Source organism: Helianthus annuus, chromosome 3 (assembly GCF_002127325.2).
Source record: "Helianthus annuus cultivar XRQ/B chromosome 3, HanXRQr2.0-SUNRISE, whole genome shotgun sequence".
Classification (NCBI taxonomy): Eukaryota; Viridiplantae; Streptophyta; class Magnoliopsida; order Asterales; family Asteraceae; genus Helianthus; species Helianthus annuus.
Genome location: NC_035435.2, coordinates 174,222,587 through 174,227,671, shown reverse-complemented (window position 1 = coordinate 174,227,671; position 5,085 = coordinate 174,222,587). Strand labels below are relative to the sequence as shown.

At 35.0% G+C, this 5,085-nt stretch overlaps 1 long non-coding RNA gene across 7 annotated transcripts; it reads left to right on the top strand.

Annotated features, from left to right (window-relative positions):
• The first annotated feature begins 816 nt into the window (after nucleotides 1–816).
• Nucleotides 817–4,490, top strand: LOC110930995. Of its 7 annotated transcripts, XR_004888985.1 has the most exons (6): nucleotides 830–1,079; nucleotides 1,432–1,465; nucleotides 1,561–1,641; nucleotides 1,968–2,285; nucleotides 2,396–4,061; nucleotides 4,277–4,490. It is a non-coding gene; the product is annotated as an uncharacterized LOC110930995 (long non-coding RNA). The 7 variants fall into 7 exon arrangements; XR_004888988.1 differs by having other exon boundaries at nucleotides 817–1,079; nucleotides 1,561–2,094; nucleotides 2,207–2,285; nucleotides 2,396–4,490; XR_004888984.1 differs by having other exon boundaries at nucleotides 820–1,079; nucleotides 1,561–2,094; nucleotides 2,200–2,285; nucleotides 2,396–4,490.
• Nucleotides 4,491–5,085: the final 595 nt, after the last annotated feature.

Genomic DNA, 5,085 nt, shown 5'->3' with positions numbered 1-5,085 from the left:
TATGAAGTGATGGCGACTAATTAGTCTAGCCGGTAAAACTTTTCAAAGTCAAGAAAACATTATGACAAATACAAAGAGCTTGTTAATATAAGACAAGCGCGGAATAAACTTGTTAACAGATTGATGAGACTAAGTGGTCAAGTGACAACTCGGTCAATAAGGATAATGCATATAAGCTAAAAATAACAGCCCGCGAGGCCTTACACATGAAAGACGTACGCGTCAATATAAATGAAAACGTTAGATCGAAAAGAACGAGTGAATGTCTTGAAAACGAAACTAAGTTCGTTTAGTCTAAATTAAAAGAAATACGTAAATAAGGTTTCGGGGACGAAACCTCTTTAAGGGGGGTAGATTTGTAACACCCCGAAAACGGGTTTGGTAATCAAACCCCGTTAATACTAAAAGACGGGTAAAGTACCGTTAGCGGCAAAAGTAACCCGATAAATATTAGAATTTAAATAAATAATCCTAATATTAATTAAAAGGCGGATAAGAACTTTCAAGGAATAAAAAGGGATAAAAGGACCGAGTTAACGGAACTTAAATAAGACGGGTTATAACTCCCGAAATCCAATAAGTTAACCAGAAATAATAATAACCTAGTTAGAAGAGAAGTCTTGTAGTGACATACTAGTGGGTTAAAACTTTATAACTAGGAAAATATAAAACTTTATATCTATACAACCTAATAAAAGCCTTAATTAGGGGACACATGTCCACCTACTAGGGCCTCCATAGCTCATTTTCCCGCCAAAATGGACATCTCCTCATATTCCTTGAGATGACCCGACACGGGATCCATATTAGCAATTCGGGTCCTTTTTTTTCGTTCCATATATAAACAAAGAACCCGTCCTTTTGTTTCCCATTTTCATCTTCTCCAATATGGCAACTCCGATTAGGGTTTCATCTTCTTCTATACGCTTCCAACTCACAACAGTCTACTTTCTCCCCATAGAACCAGCTTTCGATCATCCAAAAACAATCCCTAACGATCTTTTTGAGGAAGATGAAGGTTGTTAGCAGATTTCAATCTTCCGATTTTGATCGACCCAGCCTTCTTCTTCAATCTAAAGGTTAATTTTCTTTGATTCATTTAATTGACACTAATTTTCTGTATTGTGGTTTCTTTCAATAGTTGATTTTGTATATTATCTCATACATATGATTCTGATCTCTCTTGATTGGTATGCAAATTGTTCCTTTCAATAGTTGATTTTCTCCAGAAACCCCTTTCTCTCATCCCATCCATCTGCCACATACATTCGATCCTTCATTCGTCTTCAATCAACATGTTTGCATACGTTAATTACCTATAATTTTTTTTATTTTAACGTTCGTTGTTTCGTGGCCTTATGTCATCTATAAAGTTTTTTTAGGTATTAAGATCTAATTCATTCTGTTTTGTTTTGTGTTCATTTTGATCAGACTAGGTTGCAAGGTTGAAGGTTTCGAATCACAGGTACAGATTTTAAGTTTTCTTATAATAATTGTTTAAACTAAGTCTTATAGGTGGATTTTGGTGGTTGTAACTACCCATATATTACTCAATTTCAGGTTGAAGAGAAGATTACAATGACAAGAGCAAGACTGAGTCAAAGAAGGGGAATTTGTGAAAAGATCCATATCACAACTTGGGTATATTAGTTTGTCTTTACAGTCCAACACTTCATGTTGTTCATTTGCTAACATAAGATAGTTATATTCTTTGATTTTTATAAACTTTTAATTTTGGAGTTAAGGTATGCCAAACAGGCATGGGAATAAGTCTACAATGTGTATAAACTAGGTATTTAGATGGTGGGTCAAATAAATCATTCGATTGCGTCAGCCCCATGCTTTTCTTTTCTAAGTCCTTGAAGATAAGCTTGGCATTGATTGTACGCTTTTGGTGGTAACTTTAAGTCTCCATTTTCTATTTTTAATCAGTCTTAACAATTTTATTTGTTTTGTTTGGTCACTAGGGTTTGCCTAATTGAAGGAAATCTGGAAAGGACAGATTAACACTGTTCATGTTATAGTGGACATGAATCCTAATGAATTAGTGGCTGATATACTGCGGTATCCAGAAATTTTTTAGGCTTTGGAAAGGTGCATTATTTTAGTTATTTGATGTGTAATTTGTTTAGAAAGCCTACTCGGTTTTTATTTTATTGTTTTTTAAGTTATTCATTACTATGTAAGTTTTGTTCTTAGAATCCAGGCTGCTACTTGGGAGCTTCACAGGATATGTGGGAAGGAATAAGGAAATAAATGTGTCATAGAGAGTTGACTTGGTGAAGGTACGGCATGTTTCATGCATGGTTTTATGCTTTTATATTTAAATATTAATGTTAATTTTGTTTGCATATTTGAACTAATTTCTCATAATTCTGTATTGTTTTCTTTATAGGCGATGGCGATGATGGGGCTTTATGATACGGCTTATTGGTTATCATGGCTTACATGGGATGGGATTATCACCCTACTTTCATCTATGCGATATATATGTAATGACAACGTTTCATACTGTCTGCAAAAATCTAAGTGACCTATCAACAAAATGAAGAAATATTGTTATGGAATTTGTTTCTTAATTTCAGTAGCAATCAATATATTATTTAGTATAATCAGGAGATTAGTTGCCGGTCGTCATTGACATGGGGCGAGAAAGCAGTCGCAGAGGCGGAGGCGGTTGCAGCAATCTCATGCTTCGGCCACGTTAGACCATTCCTTGACGGTTCGATATCTGACGGTCAACCTATTTATGAATGCTATGGTTATTACAGTGGTACTGATTGCTCAGAATTATCTCCAGGATGTGCTGCTGATGCTAATAGGTATATATATTTCTATTGCAGATGTGAAATATGTTGGAGAATTTTCGGTCATTGCTAATGATAGGTATTTATGATATTTGGGCTAATGATCTTGCTGGATCCCTTGCTGTCCTCGAGTTGCTTGAGGCCAGTGGCGGATCTTGCCCGTTGAACGTGCCAGGGCCGAAAGACACGGGCACTAAAAAAGCCCGGGCAAGCCCGGGCCAAACATGGTATATATAAAAAAAATTCGATTGAAATGTGGAAAATTAGCACTACGGCCGAAAAACTTGCCTGGACCGTGGCCCTGCCAAAGCCTAACTAAGAACCGCCCCTGCTTGAGGCTATTGCAGAAAAAGGTGAGCTTTTTTCTTTCTATCTTTAGCTACAAGTTTTTCTTTTAATTTACTGAATTATGTAACATAACATGTGGTCCGCTGAATATGCATATTTGTTGAAGTCTTAATTTGTAATACAAAGGCTTGGGAATTGTTTATTTTTGAAGCCCCTACTTATATGGACCCTTTAGCATAATTGCAATGGCATGCCTTGCTCTGTTTCTTTACCCTCTCACCATAACTGAAGCCGAGCGAGGAATTCCTTATCTTCTTAAGCGTGTTCGAGGTGTATTTGAGAAGATATTTTCTTTAATAAATGATTTTTAGACACCTAGGGTAATCTTTATTTTTGTTAAATTTGCATAATAATTTTTATTGACAGACATTAATATTGTATTCTAATTAAAAAAGAGATGACTTTGAGTTTCAGTTCTGCTCAGGGGAACATTGGCTCAAAACTTCATTAACCAGAACTTTCATGTATACGGATGTTTTGAATTAGATGTGTGTAGTATTTTCTTAGTTTTTTTAATATATAACTTAATTTATGATTTAGGTTATTATGGACAGTCACATATTTTTAGTTTTTATATATAACTTAATTTTATCTGCATTTATTATGAATTTGTAATATGTTTTTTTTATTATGATTTAACACAAATGCATTTTTAGTGGTCTTACAATTGCATGACGATATTTGTTGGTTGTTTTTGTTTTATCGGATAACCATAATGATGTCTTGGAAGTAGAAGTTGCTCGGACTCTCATCTTCATTCACCATGTTCACCACAGTGTTGTTGTCGTCGTTGGATGTGAGCTTTGTGTATGGAGATGGAGCTTTTCGCTATGGTGTTATCACATGTGAAACTAATTAGGTGTTCCTCACTTTCTTGAACTTTCATGATTTTTTCATGGAACCCAGGTAAAACTTCTCAACAATGGCCTTTGCTTTGCTAATTTATTCCTAACTGCAATTTTGTTATTAAAAAATACAGTTACTTTACTATTCAAATGTTGAGGTAGTTCTTGCTCGTGTTTGGACATTATTAAAGTTTTATGATTGGCTCTTATTACTAGCAAGAAACTCCGTTGCTTCAACACAGTGGCAATTCATGCATCTTTGATTCATTTCTACAGGAATACGCTATCAAAGGATTTCCAAATTGGAGAATATATTGTTATTGACCAAAGAGCTAAGGAAGTAAAACCTATAGCAGAGTTTGCACTCCATGTCATCATTTTATTCTTAGTAATTTGTTGGTTGATACATATAACTTTCATTGTTCAATGTAATATGTAATTACTCTTTCGATGTTTATTAAATATCACATTTAACTTTTTCGTTGTTTAATGTAAACTAGGATTACGACCCGCCGCAATGCGGCGGAGATTCTTTATTTATAACTAAGTCGATCTACGACCCACACGTTATGTTAACCCTGTCAAACGGGGTAAAAATAGACGATGTAAAAACGTTCACCCACACACGCACGTTGCGTCGTGTTAACTCGCAAAATTTAGAACGAAACGTAAAAACGTTAAGCCAAAGACGCACGCTGTGATGTGTTAAGTCACAAAATTTAGAACCAAGCATAGAGCGCAAAATTTGCGGAAAATGAAAACTATAAAGGACCAAAGTTGAAAGTAAAAAAAATTATGAGGATAGATTGTAAAAGATAAAAAGTTTTGGGTTAAAAGTAAAAAACAAATAGTTTTGGGTTAAAAGTAATTTATGAAATACTTTAGGGTGAAAAGTAAAAAAAAAAATCAATTTTTTTTGGAAAACCCCCAAAGCCAAAGTTACGACAACCATATGCATAACAGTTTTTTCTTTGAAAAATCCCCAAAGCACACCCCGCGTTGCGGCGGGGCGTAAAACGGTGTCAAATAGTACTAATGTCACACAACCGTCATCGACAACCAACACTGACTCGACCTATAATATG